The following is a 21,414-nucleotide window of genomic DNA, read 5'->3' as shown; positions in this document are numbered from 1 at the left end:
TTAATCTTGGACTTTCCTCAGAGCAGATTCTAATTTAATCTATCTCAATATATATATATAATCAATACTTTACCATACCATACGTCTTAGCCTTCAGTAATAACTAAATAATGCTGTGGTGAAAAGTAGGTATGTTTACATCATCAGACGATGAAAGACGGCACATTCGCACAGTCGACAAAGACAGCCAGTACCGGCTGTTTACCTTCATTATGCTCTCTGATTTAAGTCTGTTGTGACACCTGCTTATGAACCTGTGCAGTGCCGTACAACCGTTATTCGATAGAGTTATGGTGTTATTTACGGAGGCCCTGTTGAGTTCACGTCGCAGCTCTGAATCTGAATGTCGGAGTCGGCGAACCACCCGAACAAGTGGCCATCATTTTGTTGATCATGATGTCCTGCCCGTTGTATACGCAGCATGAAATGAATGTACGCCGCTATAAATAGGGCAAATCTGCATGTGCTTGCATGTGGTCCATGAAAGCTTCTCCGTGCACTTACGCTGAATGAGTTGGTCAAAGTGCACTATCTGGACTTCTAATAAATGATTGAAATATTAATTGCATACAGCGGTGGCTGTGCAGTCATTGGCTCAGTTGCTTTGATTAGTGAAGTTATATCCTGAAGCATATTTAACTTCCATTTAAGAAGTTTTGATCATTTCTATCAGTGCGCCTGGCATAGGCGAAGGGAACGCTGTTAATTTGGATTAACAGAGGACATTTTCAACATCTTTCTCCATTCATTTCATGGCATTTTCGAAAAAAGCTTTTGCTGCTGAAACGTTCATATTGTCTGTCGTTTCGCTCGTGACGACCTTGCATCGCTAAATGTTTCATGCTGTTATTGCATATGCTTTATACCTTTATCATTATTTAGAAGGCTCCAGCGCAATAAGCAGTGTTTACTTTCACGAAGAAGCCTCTCTCGTACTGATGGCTGTGGGCAGTTTCCCGGCAGTGCTTGCAGTTTTGCTGCTCTTGCATATTATTTCTAAGAGAATATATAATGTGAAACAAACCAGATAGACAACAATCATCAAGACAAGGGGAAAGCCTGAGAGGTGCAATTCTCTGAAATTGAATACAAGAAAAGTGTTGAAGTTGCAGACGGTTATCTTCCCCGCCTAATTGAAGATGCTGTGTAGATGTTTAAAATGATACAGTGTTAATTTCTTGCCATTGTGTTACCATCTGTTTATTCCACTACATGGCAGCTGCTGGCTTCCCCCTATGCTTAGTCTTCAGTTTCCCCAGAAATGAGATAGATGGACCTGCGGCAAAGTGGGGAAACTGCCCACCCACGCTGGACATGCCGCCCCTGATGGGTTATAGGTTGAGATAACACGCTTTCCACTCAGTCTGGCGGGTATAGTGTCCTATTACATAATCAGGTGTCAAAGGTCGGTCGAATACAAATGACCAAGACTGGTGATCCTATGATGTAGGTTGACGTGTTGCCCGGTTTCCCGTTAGTCATTGTTTCCTTTCACTCATTTGTTGCCCCTGTGTCTCATTCATTACTCGTGCTTTCTGCCCTTTTCATAACCTAAAATCAAATGTAGCCCTGCCACATGTGGGATTATTGATGCTGTTATTTAATGACTGTCAGGATATCTGCCGTTTATTTGTGTGAAGAGCTCATACTGGGAAACATGCACTGTATTTACAGTCTGATTTGATTTCCCTGTGCCAGTGAAAAGGCTATCATAAATTACAGGAATCTCATGGAGTGAGGCTCTGTGAAGCTGTATAAAGTCCCGACTGGGAGGAGGGACAAAGAGACATTGGAGGAGGCTGTGCTCTGAAAGAGTGATCTGTATGCAGCTTCAGTGGGAGACAGTGTCCTCGACACATGGCACAAGCTCAGAGACTTGGCTTAAAATGTCGCTGGCTTGTCATGTTAGGCAGCTTGCTCTGCTCACAGTCACCATCGGTCGGAGCTGCTCTGTGTCGACGGTGCGCAGAGTCCAGCGTTTCTTCGTCTTTTTAACGAGTGGAATTGTCTTTCATTCAAACTAACGGCACTAATGATTCGCTGTCGGTATCTTCTGTGCACGTACCGGGTCTGCACGTCCTGCATGTCACAATGAGATGGATATGTCTGCTCCCCTTTGGTGCAGAACCATGGGACTAATTGAATTACACATCCCCCTTCCTTGGCTTCCCGGTCCCATGGGAGTGCACAACTAATCATTTGGAATCTCTGTTTTTCAGAAATGGGGGAGGGAGGGGCGATATCAGTGGTTCTTCGCTGAACAACCAACTGTACGGCTATACAGGGCTGCAAGTTTTCCATAACATCTCCATAGCTACCGTAGGATTAGATGTCATCACTCCAGAAGGTTATTAACCCACTGACCTCAAAAGGCTGAGGTCATTGCACAGCTGGTGGCCAGATGTACCCCACATATGCTGCATTGCTTGTTAATCAAAGGAGAGCTTTCAATTTAGAAGTCTTGCTGATGACTTTTCCTCATGATTACAACACAATTAGCAAATTGTAAAAACAAAGCTCTGTTTGAGGTTGTTCTAAGCCAGTTTGAAAGAGAAATGACACTTGCAAGTTGGAAACAATTATCATTAAGTTCTTGCTTTATCGTGGGATTTAATATTTTTGATGGTCCCTCATGTGATGACGCTCCAACACAGTAAATAACGAACTGATGAGTGACATTAAAAGATTATGATCCGCATCTGTCGCAATATTTGCCATCATATATTTGAATGTAATTGTATTTATTTATTTATTTAGCCAGGAACGTCCCAGTGAGATATACAGTCTCTTATTTCAGGGAGTCCTGGTCAAGATAGGCAGCATAGATAGTGCAAATAGTTAGAGAAATTAGACAATTTGAGATATAAAACTCACGACTATAAAAGTTAAAAGGAGGTAATTAAAAGAAAGTAAGACAAAAGAGATATTATAAATTATTATAAATGTCATGCAGCTCATTCCAGGACCTGCAATTAGTATATAGCCCTACTTCATATTAGCATTAAGTATTAGCATTAAGTATTGTTTGTGTTAATGCCCATAATACGTCACATGCACTGTACCTTGTCACAAAGGATATTCAAAATTAAGGATTAAGACTGAACCCTATTAGGCCCAGATTACTTAACTGAAACGCTGACTTCAACATCCACAATCATTTTTAATTTATAACACGTCCAATCAAACTGACATATGAACACACTGAGTGCAGTGAGAATGAATGCAGTGAAATTATAATTGATTTTTGTGTTACGTACTGTATGCCCTGAAATAATTAGTCACTGGTCATATGTCGTCTACCTGCCTTTTCTGGTTATAGTCATACACTTCCTAATGAATTTGTGTAATGGTATTTAGTTGAGATCAGCTGAAAGCTTAGAAAATCAGACACTAATCGTACTTTACAAAGCACCAGTGACCGCTCTTTATTCCTTCTCCTTGGGTCTTTCACACATTTGTAAAAACGTGGTAAAACACAAGACATTAGGTGTCTCTATCTGTTGCTATTATGAATTCCTCCGTCTGTCGGTGGCGCTTCCTTCGTTGCCCTTTCATAAATCAGATTTACGGCTACATCTGTAGTGCCCATGCTAATGAAGTGCAACCCAGTGCAGAGACACAGCATTGATTTCATTTCCTGCCTCCCTGGCTGCTCCCTGGGTAGCGAGAGGGCGATTACATTACAATGTCATATAAAAGGAGAGATTAAAGAATCCGCATCCAAGTGGAGTGTCACAGGTGTGTGTTCAGCCTCACAATTGGATGTGGAAGTTTAAGAGAGACCAGCAGAGCTGGTGCCGAGTACCGCGAGAGCTTCCCCTCTTTCTCTTCAGATCTGTGGAGTAGAACTTTTTTGCCTTGTTAACCAGGGTTGGATGTGGAGGCTGTCAGCTTCTCCCACACGTCTCTGCCAATGAGTCGGGTGTTACTACCGCTGTCAGAGAGTTGTGGCCGAGGCGGCAGAGAAATGGATGGTTTGTGCGGTTATTAAAGTACAGAGGAGGTCAGAATTCATTGCCTGCCGCCATGCTTGCCTGACCATGTGCTCACCCAGAGCCTGCAGTCTCTCTGACTCTTTCCCCCCCCCATCGGTGGCAGAATGACTAAACACCAGCATCAAACAATTTCATTCCTTTAACTGTGTACATGATTGTTAAAACAGCATTTTTTTTGGTTGATAAATACTATATTATTTGTTGCATGGTGTTCCTATGCATGTTTGTATTATTACAAAGATAAACTGTAGTTTTCAATATGAATACTGTCAAATTAAAGTTAAATTATCTAACACAAAGTGTGTTGTTCAATGGTAAAACCTCTAATTAACCAATTTGCTGATTTGTAAGAAATTAATCAAATTAAACAATAATAATAGTACTCACCAACAAGTTTAATGATCAACAAATGACTTTTATTCTTTAGAAAGAAAAATATGTTTGATCTGTCCCAAAAGTGTGGAACTCAGTAGATCTCTGTTTTACAGTGACACTCTACATTTAATGTCTTTGGGCCGTTTTAAGGATGTTTCACTGTCTAATCCTTCTTTATCCGTTCGTAATGATATCGTAGGATTTTTCGTGTAGGCATGTGATGAGGGTTGCATGCCAAGCGTTGCCATTAACTCACTGTAAGGCACAGTCTTGTCTTGTTTTGGGACTTCATCTGGAGAAATTTTGAACTTGAACTCACTGGGTTTCCTCTGAGGTATGGTAATGCTAGTGTGAGGACCAAATGCCTTAGATATCATTTTCCAAGAGCAACATCAGCATCGCATCTGATCCGTTCATCTAGTCAAGTCTGGAGCAAATGCATTTAAAAGCGTGAAGTGCATTTCTATAATAAGGCACTGAATGTTGCTGGACCATTTGAAAATCTGTTCTCGTGCCCCAAGCACATTACTGCTTTGCTCCTTTTTTTTTTTTTTATCTACTATGAGAGATGCCTTTATTTTGGTCTTCAAATCATGTGCTTGGTTGTGTGGTTTAAACCTTTACCCCACTAAACCATTTTAAGTGTGTGTTGTGTTTTCTTTTAGAAGAAACATTGTGGACTTGCTGAGTCTACCTCCTGACTTATATATGATCTGATATCATCTCATCTGAGCTAAATGCTGTAGAACTCGTGCTGTGCTTCACTCCTCAGATTTATTTTTGCCGGGTTACTGTAAGGTTGCATTTTACAGTCAGCTAACAGCCTGAACTGAATATATGAATTTCAATTATGTTGGAAAATGTCTGTGCTGTAATCCATTTGACATGGCACAGCACACGAGTTTTGTTCTTTTTTGTTAAAGTGCGGGGAACAACAAACTTCACCTGCTGGTGCACAAGACACAGCCTGTGCCAGATCATTAACTGTGTCAACATCTTTTCACGTTTGTTCCTACGGTAAATAGAAAGTTTTAAGAGTATTTTTCGCCTTCATTTTACAGAAAATGTGAATAAGAGACACAAAACAAGAGGGTAACAACTGGAGCAGGGAGTGGACTCAGACACAGGACAGTCAGACGCAGGTAGTAAAGAGCAGCAATTGTGGTTTACTTGTATGAAAGGTTTGGAACACAGGCAGGCAGTCAGGAAAAAAGCAAACAAATCAAAATCCCAAAGCAGAGGTTAGAGTCGAAGAGAATAACGAGGGTCATGTAGTAAAAAAAACTGAGTCGACGAATTGGCAGAGACCAAAAGATGAGGGTAGTTCTACTGCAGGTGTGGCTAATTGGATACAGGTGAAAGTAATTAGGGTGGAATTATGACAGGAAGTAAAGTGATCTGTAATGAGAGAAGATTAGCTAGATTTCAAAATAAATCAGGAAATTGAACAGAATTAACAGATGTTACAAAAAGTAAGAAAAAAAAAAAATACAATTATTGCTCATTAATTCCCTGAGTATATTTTCTTCGGTGACCATACAAAGAAGCCGGTTAAAGCTGTATTGAGCTATGTTCTTTTAATTACTATCCTTGTCCATTCATCACGGGCAAACACTTAGTGACATAAAATGGTAAGTTAATAATTCCAGATGCTCTGCAGAAATGTTGAAGAGGAGGATTTTTAATGAGGTGTGGACTAAAGTGAGGATACATTGTTTAAAAGGGATAAGGAGCTTTTGTGCAGATATTATCATCTCTTTGATGTGCTGACTTGTAGAGGTTTATTTTTGGTGTAGTGTTTTCTTTGAGTGGAATTCAAACCCACAAAACTGTCTCAGTGGTAGATCGTTACCGTTTACCCATCTTATTTTGTTGTGACCCTTTTCAGTGAATAATAAAATGCTGTGAATGAGAATAACATTGTGAATAGGCTGATGATAACAAGCTATGTGTGTAGGTGTGTTTTAGTGTGGAGTATTTAGATCATTAAATGGTATTATAGTAAGTCAAATGGCAGAAATAATGAGAATTCATGTTATCAACTGGCCCCGCCTAACTAATTACAAGTGTGTCAGTATTAATGAGTTGTGCGCTGTGTGGCAGTAATGAAGCAATTAATGAAGAAAGCACGACGCTCAGAGAAAAGTGCTGTGCCGTACATCAAGAATGACCTCTGGTCCACTGACTATGACCGTCAGCCAAAATGTTAAATTCACCGTTGTGCAATCAAATTGTGTTGTCATGCTTGATGAAGTGATGTGACGAATTATAATGTTTGTTTTGTTTAGAAAATTGGCCAGAAACCAGTAGCAGAGTGTGAGACTTCAGTGATCCTCAACTCTCCTCCTCCTCCTCCTCTTCTTCTTTTGAAGGCTACTGGAGAAGAAACCTGCAGCAGTGTGAGACAGTGAGCGGTAGGGGTGGGGAATCACAGGGTACCTCACGATACAATATGATACACACACGATACCAATGATATCGTGATACAGCGATTCTGCGATAATCAATGTATTGCAGAACAGTCATATAGCGATACATCGCGAACAAAGTTCTCCATGAACGAGGATGGAGCATCTCTTAACGTAGCTTTCTCCACGATTATCACGCCGTAAACTCCCTCTTCTTCGGAGACATGAAGTAGTGACCCCTGGCGAGTGAAACTGGCAGGGACCGTTTACCTGAGAGAGCCTTAATTTATTAATTAAATTATCAATATTTGCTCTGGCCTATCGATTATCGCATTGCATGAGGAAGGACGACGATATGTCACCAAATTTGTCTCCACACTGGTTCAGTCAGTAACACATTTTCTTTTAGCACTAAATCTATTATTTAGCATGTTCTTCTCTATGTGTCCCTGTGATGGACTGGCGACCTGTGCAGGGTATACCCCGCATCTCACCCTATGTCAGCGAAAATTGGCACCAGTGCCCGATAAAGCGGTAGAAGATGAGAGTGATATAACATATCTTCATCGTCATATTGCGCTGTATTATTCTTATTACTGCTATGACTATTATTATTTCATTTGATATTCATTTAGGGACCGAGTAATTTCACAGTTTCAATAACAATGTTCAATTTTAGACTTGTTGACATTTTCCTCGTCCTCCAACAGATGTTTTGTCTACAGTGGGCAGCGTATCAGATTTGGATTGCAGGGAGACAAATACTGTAATTAAGTTTATTTACTTGAGCGTCGAAATAATAACTTTCATGCTGACAGAGGACGGCTTATGCAATTTATTCAGTGTTCTACATAAACTTGAATTACAAAAAATGGTTGGTTCTCGAGGTGCACAGTTCAAAAGAATACACATGAGTGCAGTCATTATACAGGACCTCCCTCACTGCTGTTTAAATGCCGCGTTGCAAAGTTGCGCTACGGGAAAATGACAAGTACTGTCACAAGCTTGCAATCTGACTTTTGAGTCCTGTGAACACATGCACTTATAGCTTTAGGATGGGTTCTTGCTGTTTTTGCTGAAGCATCGAAAATAAAAAATGTTAGTCTTTAATTCAGTCATCTTGGAACTCCAGCAAGAATATTAAATTGGTTAGAGGGTCCCTAGGCGAATAAAATAATATGATGAGGGTAATAATGTAGCATAGAAGGTACAGATCTTTTTATTAACATTTAATTGTTGAATAAAACATTTATACGATATTGTCAACTGTTTTCAGCAAATTCATAAACGTCCAGTTCCATCACGTCGTACCGCTAAAGTGTGCGTACACATTCACAAACAACAATGTTAATGGAATGATGAATTACCCCGTCATTTGAAGCGTTTGTGTGAACTCTAATAATGTAGCTATTATGACATTCAGTACGCCTGCAACTGCAGAGATGCTTGTTATTGTGTATTTTATACAATGGTCTTTAGTCGCTGTTGAGAATGATGAGTCTGTTCATCATAATTAAAGCTATAGCTGGCAGCAAAGGGTCCTGTATATATATATATATATATATATATATATATATTACAACAGCATTGCTTTGTGTGACAGAGTTAATCCCATGTTAGTTCATCGAACATGCACTTTCTTAAAAGTAGCCTGGAGCATAACAGTCTGGCAGGAAATCCACATGTGAATACTGGATGGATTTGTCTTTTTTTGTTTGTGTAAACTCAGTAGGCTAAACCACTTAAACTAAAAATAAACTATTTCATCCATGTCTGGAAATACTCCAGTCTCTGTAGACACTCACTATATAATATAATATAATATAATAGGGTGTGTGTGTGTGTCTGTGTGTGATTGAATGAATGAAGATTTGTAGAGACAATCTGAAAAAGAACAACTCGCGAATCAGTATTAAAGTATTTAAAATAGTCTATAGATATCTATATATATACTGTACATATACATATACAGCTCAGTTTTGGGTTTGAATCCCACTTTAAAAGCCTTTCTGTGTGAAGTATGTTCTCTTCAGATTACAGTAAGGTTAAGTGGGGTCTCTAAAATGACCGTGAGTATGAATGCTCGTTTGTCAGCGCTGGTCCTGTAATTGTCTCGGTGTGTACCTGCTTCCTTCCTCATGTTGTCTGGCATTGGCTTCAGTTCCCCTGTGATTGTCAAAGGATAAGTGGTATTGATAATGGAGCAAGAATTGCTATGCAGAGACAAAATCTTGTTCATAAAAGTAACTAATGTATATTATCAATTGAATGCATTTGCAGTCCGCTTAAAGGAACCATATGAGCCGAATTGGCTCTTGGGTATATAGCGTTTAAATCAAGGGCGTAATGTCTGAACTGTTCACTTAAAGAAGAGTGATACGTTACTTTGGGATTCTGTCAAGCACATATTCCACCTAGGTAGGAGTATTGATGTTTCAGTTGTCATCATTCTCTTGGCATTCTGATGTGTTTTTTTCTCAGGGCTACCCCTTAAATCTGCTTTTACCTTAAAACAAATTGCAATTTCCTTTTCCTATCCATTACCATAATGACTTCTAAAGCCAAGGAGTTCTTTTTTTTGCTATGCCGGGCCAGAGCCACTTGGCATTTATCAGCCAGTGAGCGTCATCGAGTACGGTGTGTTTGTCTGCATCCACATTAGATGTTGTGCAAGCAACGGCCTCTAAGCTCATTACATTAATCAGGTTAAAGAGAAGGGAACTGGGGAGCACTTGGCCTGCTATGTATTTCCTCTGGACTTCCCCATTGAGATGAAGAACCTCTCACACAGGCTCCAACAGAGCTACTGGGACCCGCCTTTGCAGATGCTTGCAACTAATGATCAGCTCCCACTGCTTCTGTTTGTATGAAACCCACACCGGCTTATTCAACTGTATCCACGCTGTCATAATGACCAGTATTTCATTCTAAAGGACGTCTGACATGCAGCCATTTTCTCCTAGGTTTGTGATTAGTTTTCACACCTGCGTCCTGCGACTTCTTTGTAGTTTGTAAAATGAAAAAGAAAAACGCTTCTCTGATTTCTGCAGAACGAAAGTGTAAAAAATGGTGAATGTGTTTTATAAGAGCAACATGACTGTGTGTGTGAGAGAGAGAGGTGTTAATTTCACTTGTGTTGGTTTTGGTTTATTTTAACTTTCGTTTTGCTGAGTCATATAAGCGGTGATACAGCAGTAATAGCGGTCTTGCATATTGCCCTGGATTTATTGAGTATTTTCTGGTATAAATGAAACCACTGAAATCTTTAACACTCACGGCCGTTCAGACTCATGAGAAAGTATGGAGCAAGTTCAGTGAAAGCAGTTTTGATGCACTTCAAACGACTAATGTGACATTTCATCCTGTGTGTGTGTATGAGCAGCCATTGAAAGCCCCTCAATTACCATCTGAAGAACCACTAATAAAAGTCAGAGCATTTTATCATTGTTTAGTTTCTTTGGCAGACTGCACTGCGCTTAGAAAAGGCCACATTTGTTCCTCCGGAGCTGACAGAAGCCACCTGACCTGGGAATTGCCCAAATTGAGCATCGCCATGGCAACCAGCAGATGTGGAGCATGAAATAGTGAGACAGTGAGTCCTTAACTAGGCATGGCAGTATCTCTTACATGCTCCGCTCGGTATCGTGTGGCTCCACGGTCACAGTATAGGTCCAGCTGCAGGCTGTGTTCAGAGATGTGCCGTGTTTCCCCTCGGTCCATATGGCACGGTGCTAAAAGCATTGCACACCAAGAATTTCAAGTAGTCATCATGGTTCTCTCAGTTGAGCCTGTGTTGCACAATATGTTAAGGATATCCATTCTGCATGTGGGTGGGTGTGTGGTTACTTAACCAGATGTTTGTGACACAGAGTTAAGCCAGAGATGTTTGTTTCTCGTATTTAGAAACACATGTTTAGGGGTGTGAAATCCAGGAATAATTAGTACTTTTTGACACAATGGTCAAAAAGCAAAAAGCACATCCAAGCAGTGGAGAGTAACTAGTTGCAAGTCTTATTGTTTCTGCGCCATCTTTTATAGATTTTCTGTCTTTTCAAGGATTTCATTTTGGAGAAGAAAATGAAAAAAGGAATTTCACTCATCAACTCAGCCATGCAAGCATAACAGGGCTAAATGTCTGCTATTATAATGTTTACTTTCAAATACCCCTTCGTCTTTATGGCCATGCTGTAAGACATTACTTTAAAGGTCCCGTCCCATCCCCCCCCTTTAATGTTTTTATTGAATTATGGAAGTGGTGTTTTCACTTGAAATGAGAAATACGATTATTATACATAGCGTCTCTCTTCACTTGGGGGATTTTAGCAATAGAATTTACCAGGAAAAAAAAAAGACGACCTTGTGCAAAACATGTTTATCTTTTAAGCACTTTTCAGGGAAAGACACCCAGTTTCTCGGCATGCGTTCCGTGCACAGCCTCAAAAAGCCTCTCTGAAGTGGACAGTATTTGTCTGAAGGAAAGTTGTTGTGTGTATGCCTTCTCTGTCCATTTTAAACACTTGGTTCTCCTGTGCCTTTGGTCCTGACTGAGAGGAAAAACAAAGCTGCGAGGACCTGCAGTGATACTGAGCTTGGAATGTACTCCCATGTTAACAGAATAATCGAGGTTTTTGTGTGTGTGCCTTGGCCTTTGAATGGCTTGCTTTCAACGTTTTTGTTGTCCAGACTTGATTTTGACCAGTCATTCATCATTTTTGGAGGGAACACGCTCGAGTAACCTGTTTGGTTAATTGAGTGGAGGGAAAAGGTTCATGCTTCAGTGCCTTCGCTATATGTTCTGTCCTCAGCCTGTCTTTGTATTTGTGCGTCTTTTTAACTGCACTGTGGGGATCAATCCACCTGCCAATGACTCTCCCAGCTCTCATGGCAGCTTAACCCACAAAATGTTACATTATGATTTTTTTAGAACCTTCAACAAAGCGACAAAGCAACAAAGTAACACTGTCACTGCGATGTATTTTCATTTCTCAGATGCACTCTTATCAAAGTTAATTAGTGCTGTCAGTTAAACACGTTATTAGCGGCGTACCCATTTTAACGGCGTCAAATTTTTTTATCCCGAGATTAACTACAAAGTTTGCTTGGCCAAAAAGAACTTTCTGCCTAGCAAACTTTGTAGTTTTTAACTAGTAACGTTAGAAAAACTACAACACCATACCGAATCTAGCTAGGCCAGAAACAAAACAACAGGCACGCGAGCCGGCCAAAGAGTAGTAGGCTAACGTTACGTTTTGAGTGCGCTGTGCGCTTCTCCGTCTCCAAGTGGGCTCTCCGTATCCAACATCATTTCTCGACGCACTCCCCACATCCAAGTAATGATGTATGCAGTGTTACCAACCCAGCTGGCAGACCCCCGAACCGTAGTAAGGAGACCTCCGAAGACCGCTAGCTCCTTTAGTTTGGATTAGCTCATCACGGCAACAACACATTAAACCACGGGACAGGCTGATACACAGCCTCTCTTATTATTGTGCGGCTCTCACAGTAAGAAGAGGAGGAATAACTCAAAATATGCAGGGTGACAGAGATATTGTCTCAATAAAAAAAAAACATTTGCACAAAGCAAGCCGATCCACTTTTCTTTGTTGATAAGAGCATTTAAATGAGAAAAAATAATGGGACAAAAAGAAATCAAGGGACATTTAGAATGGATACAAATGTGCAATTAATTGCGATGAATCGCCAGGTAGCCATGACATTATTGCGATTAATCGCAATTAAATATTTGAATAGTTTGACAGCACTTAAGTCATTGTCTGCTAAATATTTTCCATGCAGCCTATTTGTGACAGATTTAGCTGAGCGCTGTCACGGTGGATGAAATCTCTCTGACCTTGTCTGCTTGACATTTAAAACCTGAAACCCTTAAATCACTGCTGAGCGTACCCTATATCAAAACAACTCTGGGGTTAGTTGCAGATGTGGACCCAAGGGCAGAGTGGCTGTGGCTGCTGTCCAGCCTCATATGTCCAGGAAAAGGTGGACACAGCAGCAGCCATGGCAACTGTGGGTAGAGCCGCTGATCTGGAAACAATGGGCCAACAACATGGCCTCTCCCTGAACCTCCTCACATGCAACAATATGGTTTCTCACTGTTAACAGGGAACTCTTTTGTCACACTCACACCACTCCGATATGTCCATAAGATTATCTAGGCTCACTGGTGCAAGAGAAACTAATCGGAATTGCACTAAACGGTTAAAATCTAACTAAATCTTCGGTGCTGCTCAACGACCCAGAACAGTGGATCTCCGCCGTTATGTTTCACATTTTGTTCTTTGCAGCGTGCCAGAGGATGTAAAATGTTGATAGAGTCCCTCGGTGTATCGCACGTTGGAGTGAAGCCAGTGCATGTTCCGTTCCACTGCTCTTGATACTGTAATCAGCATGCGAGTGGTTGCAGGCAGTCGGCTACTGAAGTATGAGAGAGTGAGAGGCTCAGCGCCGGGACAGCAGCGCCGGCAGACAGGAGATTGCAGTCACCTGATTTACAGGACAAGACACTCTGGACGAAATACACTGAGTGTGAAAGGCAGACGTGTGACAGTGTCGTCTAATGTGGCCCACTGCAGGACGATAAAGTTATTTAAGTCAGTGAAGGCTGCTGTGTTTGTATTCTGTGTACGTGTACGCTGTTAGGCTTACCAATTTCCCATTGGGCAGTGAGCTTGTACACTGAAACACTTTGTGTTGAAAGGCTTACTTCAATCTTTAATACAACATTGTGTGTGTTCCAGATGTTACTCATGTCGTGGGGACCTAAATCTGTTTACACAGTCACATTATGGGGACTTGTCTTTCCTATGGGGACAAAAAGCAAGTCCCCATAATATAAATGATTAAAGTTTAAGGTGAAGACGTGTTGTAAAGTTAGTATGAGGTTAATGTTAGGGTTAGGCCAGTAGTATTTATGGTTAGAGTAACTCTCCAGGAAATCGATTTAAGTCAATCAATGTCCTCTAAAGTCATGGAAACCAGACTCTCTGATTGTGTGTGTGTGTGTGTGTGTGTGTGTGGATCAGAAGTGTTGCCTCTGGATGTCCTCATTACACACAGTATTCAGATTATTATTAATGTTGTAGCAATACTGCAAAATAGGCTATTTTGCTTTCACACCAAATCTTAAAGAGCAGAATTTGAAGGAGTTACTTTTTTAAATTAAGAATAAGAATTACTGCAAAGGTTGCAATCTAATTTTCCCTTTTCTTTTTTTTTAAACACTGTTTGCCTTTATCTCGCTGTTAATTTTCCATTCATGTTCCTGTTTCCAACACATTTGTTTTTCAGTTTTTATTTTGCACAGAAGATGGAACATTTAAAAAATAAAATCCCTAGAGCGGTGAATCAAATTGGCAGATGTATCTGTTTAGATCCCAAATTATTTTTAAAATGAACACACCGATATTTGTCGCGAATAATTGTCTGTCTCTGTTTTGCAACAAAGTATTTCTGAACACTTTGTAACTCTCTCTTAACCTCGACTTACTTTCCAGTAGTTTTTCAGTATGCAACATTTTTTTTCTTTGTGTTCTTCATTTTGATCCTCTGTTTTTTTCCACCCATGTTTTTTACTAAAGTAATGTTTTGCAGGGGTGCTTTTATGACAAAAGGCTGCCTCGGTCCGCTTTGATATTCATGTATGTGTGAGGAGTGTTAAACTGATGTTGAGAGACACAGACGACGGTTGGCGTCTCACTGTGACCTTTGTCATTTTTTGATGCAGCGATTTCGTGAGCTCTGTCACTAATTATGGTTTAATGACGTGAAGTCGTTCCCCTGCACTTTCTTTATCTCCCCGTGCCTGCGTGTCTACATTTGATAAAATTGCATTTCAATTAATGTCATACTGTGTTGGTGCCACAGAGCTCTGCTATCACTCGGATCAGGGGAGAGTTGAAGTAGGAGGCCTCTGTTTATCTTGACTGAGAGAATCTCAAGGGTCAAAGTGAGTGTAGCAAAAAAACATGTCATAATATACACACATACCTAATTACCTTAATATTTATACTGTTTTTTGCTCCTATTGTTTCGCACCAATGATCAAAACACATTCCTTGTGTTGTGAAGCCTCTATTTGGCCATTAACCGGATTCAGATTATTATGTATAGATGATAATGTAGTGCAGAAATAAAGCAGCACGATTCTGAATCATGCTGTCAAACAATAACGATGTAAGTAATGATTAAATGATGATCACACTCAGTCATGGGCGGTTTCTAGAGGACATAATTACAGTACTGCACTGTTTTTTTGGTCTGTGTGTCTGTGAGCAGCGTGACTCAAAAAGTTAAGAATGAAATTAGATGAAAATTCTCTGGGGATGTGGTCCAATGAAGAAATGAGTAGATTTTGGTGGCGATCCAGATTCAGTGATACAAACTGAAAACAATTGTGAAAACCGTGTGAGGTAGGAGAGTGTATCCAGAAGATGAATGTACATTTTTTTTAAAAACAATTGTTAACCTTGCGAGACAGAGAGTGTTGACGCTGTGGGAAACGGAGCGTCCTTGCTTAGTTTGCGTTCTTTGATTTTCTTCTCTCCATTTCATGATGTTCACTTATTATTCAGTCATTCTGGATGAATGATAATAGAGTTTACGTCAGTGTTGTCTTTTTCTAATTATTATTATTGCTATGTGTGTCCATGAGACACCAACACTGGCATTTTCTCAACCCTCAGTATTTCTTCATTAAAGAAAATATACATGTCTCAGACATTTAGGGAAAATAAATGTGCTTTTATTCTAAAAATGAATACTTTCCTGTGTTGTTCAGATGAGTCACTTTGTCATTTTCAATTGCTAATGTCACCGCTGTTATTTATACTTTCAGATCGGTGCGAGCGGCTATGATTATGTTTCGGTGAGAAACTCTGTATGTGTGTGTGCGTATTTAAAGCATAATACAAAGTTGGCTGTCACTGTATGTGTGAACTGGAAGTTAAATTGCCTTTTTAAAGCGAGGTTGTACAGTCAAGTATACAAGGAGATTATGTAACCGAAATTAGAAATCTGTTGCTCTGCGGTGCAGAAATCATACTCATGGATGTAACTGTGGGGGGAAAATGCTTTCCAGATTGAACACACAAAAGGAGTTCAACATCAGAGCCTCTCATATTGTTCGCAGCGAGCAGCAGGCAAACCCGTGTTTGGACTGAGCAGTCGAAAGCCACTTGACAAGCAGATGTTCAGAATTTTACAGTCATAAATTCAGCTTACACACAAAACATTTTCTTTGGCATGACAAGAGTCAGTAAAAAACATGTGGATTCATGGTATGTGTTCACATGATGATGTTTCATGTGAGATGCTCACATACGTCTTCATTTCTTTCAGCAAATGATTCCACGTCAGTACTGGACTCGGAGTCCCAGCATGGTTCCTATCTTTTTTTGTCACTTTGTCTGAAATTGTCATTAGTCAAAAGCCAGATGTAGGACCAGAGACCACACTCTGCAAATACTGCATTTTATGGTTCTGATATATGGTTGATAAGGAAAATGAAATCATGGGCTGAGTCCCTTGGTGTTTTTTGGGGCTAATCTGCACTGTCAAATACAACATCTGTGAGTGAGTGAGTGAGTGAGTGAGTGAGTGAGTGTGTGAGTGAAGGCGCAGCTCATTGACTGAGTGAGTGACTGCAGATACTCTCCTCCGCCTCCTGCTCTCTGTCTGTTACTGTCTGGAAGCTCACTCTTCACGTGAGGGATGGTGAATTAACTTAGTCTTAGTAGTGTTGAGAAGCTTTTATCACCTTAAAAAAATGTAAGGAGTGTTTGTTGTTGTTGTTGTTGTTTTTAGGTCACTACGTCTTGCGCAGTTGAACAGTTTCATGAGTAAAGACCCAAAGCTGCCAAAGAGTCAACGTACAAATCGCTGCTTCTCTGGCAGGCACACTTGCACTGGTTACCTGTAAAATATGTAATCAATAAAGAAAGAATCGCTTTGTTTTTAAAGCTCTTAATGGTTAAGCTGTTTTCAGCTGTAGGGACTGAGGTTTCACTGTTGCTGCGTCCTAGCTCTGAATTGGTTTTCCTGTCGCAGCCCTGAGCCACGACTGAATATTTTCATTGCATGACATTGGATTTTATCACCACACTTCTTATTCCTTTTATTCATTTACTTTTCATTAATTGGTTATGCACTTTGAGTCAGTGTGAACATTCCATCCTTTTAAATAGGTGACTTGTGTACGGCTGTGTATTTGTAATTGACCTCAGGATGGCAGGATTATCTAAATCCATATAATCTTTTTTAGAGAGTAGGTTACTAAAGCAAGTTTATACTGTACCAATTTTTTCATATTTATACCCAGATTAGATTTGCACAATCTTCGGGAATACCTTTTAAAGTCTTCAGAGATTGTGATTTAAAAATGGATCTTAATTTATTGGTCAACACCATGTATGTTAAAGGAATACTTCACCGATTAGCATTTAGCTTTGTATTACTAGAATAGCGGTAGTATTTTTGAAAAATTGTGCTTCCCAGCCTCAGTTCCCCCTGAGTTGAGAAATATCTTCATTCTTTTCTTTGTCACATGCCCACCAGTGACACTTGGTCCTGTTAGCGTAACTGTTAGCAAAGATGGCGGACACTGTTTACATTCTGGGAATGAGGTCCCGCCCCCTTCGAGTGGGTCTAAAAAGTGCAGAATTAGCGTTGAGGTTTCAAGCCTCGGACCAAGTGTCACTGGTGAAGAATGAAGATATTTCTCGACTCAGGGGAAACTAAGGTTGGGAATCACATGTTTTTTAAAAATACTGCCCCTATTCTAGTAATACTAGCTAAATGCAAATTGGTGACGTAGTCCTTTAAGGTATCAATGAATGAAGTGAGTCTTTTTAAGATTCGGCCAATCGGACTCGCTCATTGAGTTGCTTCTGCTGTGGAGTCTTTTTCAAACCGTGCTGATGCTGGAGGATGCTCCACCTCAGGAGATATTTTTAGAGTAAGAGGAGCTGCTCACTCTCTCTCTCCCTCCCCTCGACAAGGGCAAGATTTACAATTTCTGTCAGCGTCTATACCCTCAAATTGCAGTGGCAAAGTGGCTCATGGTAGCAAACGTATACACCAATTTGCATTCAGAGCAAATTCCTTTTTTTTCTTGAGTAAAAATGCAGTGAAATAATACTGCATAAATGATTATAAAAGAGAAGGATAAATAGAAAGGGCTAGCTGTGCTTCTTATTCCGCTGTTTCCCGCAGGAGCAGTGACTAATTCATTCATGACACGTATTGGAGGATATGACGAGGGTGGTGAGGTGAAAGCCTTTGACTTATTAATTATTAGATGTGAATTCAGGTAGAATCCAGATTCGCCGGATGTTCTCTGCAAGGAAGTGAGCACCAGGGTATCTTGATTAAATAAAAAAAATAAATAAGAAATAAAGGATATCATCTCCGCAAGGCTTGTGAAAGTGGTAATTTGATCCATGTAGCAAGTGAAAAGAAGATGTGATAATAAGTTGTATTGTATTAGCTGTTGTTAATCTTCTACACGAATTCACCTGCAGCATGAGTTCTTTTTTCCTTCGGTGCACCATATTTATATTCACTCCATGTCTTTAATGTGGCGAGATGACAGAATGATGTGCTGCGTGGACGAATAAATAATTTAGAATTGTTGTAAATCAAATAAGACTCATCATCAAGATATATTTAAGTTGGTTGATTTATGCCTTCGTCTTGTGTACTTTCTGATTTACTCATTCAAATTAGGATGTCAAGTGCTCATTGATAGCCGAGCAGTCGTTAAATTTAGAGGCAACATCCTCATGTGCTGGAACGCTGATGATAATAATGATAATAATAATGATGAATTATATTGCCACACCTGACCTTGACTCTCCTAAGGTGGAAGTGGAACAGAAATGGATCTTTCTGGATTTCACCAGTATTGGATTTGAATGCGCACATGCTCGAAGCAAGAGCTCCAGTTTGCTGTCATACAAACCACAACCCAACTGTCTCGTGTTCCAGGAACATGTCATGGTCTCGGGAGACATTCTATGGCAGTGCAGGAACCTGACCTTGCTTTCAAGCAGGCCGAGATAAAAGGCTGCCAGTGCAGCAGGATGTGACGAGGAGAGAGGAGTTTAGCCAATTAGCATTTTGTCAATGGACACATGATTTAATCCTGCTGTTCTAAGCAGTCCTGGTAACTACTGAGGTCAAATTTACACTCATCCAAAAACATACAGCGTGCGCAAATTACACAGCAATAACAGTAATAGCTGGCCAGGCTGAAGAGTGTTATTTTTGAGGTATTATTGAAGCTGCAGTCAAACTGTTTTCCTGCTGCTTTACTGACTGTTTCACATGAGCCATGCAGTTATTTTCAGTTGCATCACTGCTTGTTAAAGTCTAATTGTCGTCCTTTTGCAGTAGCGGTGCTTCCTTGAGCGTCGCTTTCCTAATGTATCCCTCTTCCCCACAGTGGCTGTGTTTGCATCTGCATCACTGCTATTTCTGTTCCTCCTTATTGATGCTGCCAAAGCACAAATAGTCTAAAATACCTTGTGTGTACAGCACTCTCGTGTATGATCTCTGAAGCTGCCCTTTAAAATCCTGAGAAATGTGCTTTGAAAATGAAGTATACATCATTACTGACTTGTTATTCACATTGAATAATTTTTTCCAGTAATGTAAATAATTCTGAGAGGCATTAGAAGCATTTGGACAAGATAATGAGGAGATGGCTGGATTGGAGTGTTTGCACGAGGATTCTAGAGAAAGAACAAAAAAGTGCTTGCATGCTACTGTAAGCTTGGAGATTATCAGTCTCCTTCTGGGTTTCTTTATGTGGTTTCTTGTAGTCTAGTCTCTGAAGTGAGTGATCCTATACTCACAGATGCAGGGGCTGTTTATTTGTTTCCTGATTTGTTTTGGTTTTCATTTGTTTCCTGATTTATTTAAATGGTTTATATGAATATTGTAACCAAAGCTTCAAAAAGATACTTCTGTCCTACTCCTTCAGCCACAGAACAATGACGTTGTTATGTTCTTGTGTTTTAATTTAGAAATTGTATTCAGTTGTGAACAAGTTATACTTCTCCATTTCATTGTTATTATTTGTTTTCTTGCCTTTTACTGACATTTTTGGAAAAAAAAATCATTCAAATCTGAGTAATTTGTTATTTCATTCATTCATTCATTCACTGTTTTGTTAGCTGTAGACTAATCATACTTATATACATGTAGGCTCATTGAGAAATTTCAGATGAAGTAAAAAAAAGAAAACATTCTGTGTGTGCTTGCGTGTGTGTCATAAACATTGACCTTGTCACGTAGAGCAAAACCTGGTCCCAATAAACCAGAACCAAATTTTTGAGGAGCCGGTGAAGTTTAAGGCTAAGATTTGAATTGTGTTTAGGGTAATTAGAGTTAGCCATTAACAAGTTATGGTTAAGGTGCTAGTGCTTTGTTTAGGCATGTCCAAATAAATGGAAGCCAATGCAGTTTCCTCAGACGATGCTCAAACCTATGCATGTGTGTATGGGTGTGTGTGTGTGTGTGTGTGTGTGTGTATACATTGGGAGCCAACATAAGTGCCCATGTGTCCTGCTGTGTCGTCAGTCTGAGGTCTCAAGCTGTTTTTCTATAGAGGAGAGTATCTGAGGGAAGAGCGTGATGACAAAGACTCGGTGGGGCTTCTCCTACAGCCTGTGCAGAGATGAGCTCATGTGGCGCCATTCCCCCTTCTTCTTTGAGCTTGTCTTTCCCACTTTGTATGAAGAGAGATTCGGGCAAGGAAAAGGGCCTATTGGAGAGGAAACCCATGGCCGTGACAGAATGACAGTCACAGGCGGAATCTTTCACAACCAGATTATAGAAAATGTACCTCTCAGATTTTTGTCTGCTGTGGCTGCGGATGAGACACAAAAACTCTTTGTGTCCGTGACTGACTGAGATCTGAATTGTGCCCGTGTAAAGGTTTGAACTTTTGGCCTCGCGTCCAGCTATGGAGGGGAAATTCTTCTAGTGTGGAGTGGATTCTGAAGCGGAAACAATCAATTGAAAGGACAGTCTCCAGAAATAACTTTCAGCTATTTATTTGAAGTCACATTTTAGGACAAAACCCAAAAGTATTTAAAGACATTTAATAGTATATATTTAATAAATACTTTTAAATGTCCATTACAGCTTATTTTTACTAAAGATCATTGTAGTTCAAGACAGTTCAGACAAATGATTTGAATAGCCCAAATTAAATATAATCAGCAGATTAGCTGAAAATGCCAACTGTAGTTGCAGCCCTGTATGTGTTTTTTATCACATCAGAATGTTCGAAATGTTAAGCTAAAAAAAAACACAGGTTATCAACGGCTCTGTTCAGTTCAACTAGGACAGTGAACCTGAAACTGAGGAAGATAAGTGGTAATCAGCCATGTATCATTTTATTATTCACACCTGTGCATTTACTTTTATGACCATGAAACAACGCCCATACCGCCGCAGCAACGGGAATCTGTGAAGGTGGTTCTCCTGGATGTTTTCATTCATGTTCACAACACGGCAAAACCTCAGTTGTTGTTCTACAGAGAGGAAGGAGACCTTCCCCGATACGGATGACCCTATTCATCATCTCGATCCCTCTCCCTGATAAAGTCAAGGTC

The 21,414-nt window shown here is 40.1% G+C and overlaps 1 protein-coding gene across 2 annotated transcripts in view; it reads left to right on the top strand.

The window, feature by feature from the left end:
- tln2b (talin 2b) overlaps window positions 1-21,414 on the top strand; it is a 79,555-nt gene that overhangs the window by 9,074 nt on the left and 49,067 nt on the right. The gene's annotated exons all lie outside the window — the stretch shown is intronic.

Source organism: Solea senegalensis, linkage group LG10 (genome assembly GCF_019176455.1).
Source record: "Solea senegalensis isolate Sse05_10M linkage group LG10, IFAPA_SoseM_1, whole genome shotgun sequence".
Taxonomy (NCBI): Eukaryota; Metazoa; Chordata; class Actinopteri; order Pleuronectiformes; family Soleidae; genus Solea; species Solea senegalensis.
Note: the sequence above shows the minus strand (reverse complement) of the source record. Positions and strands in the feature narration are given on the sequence as shown.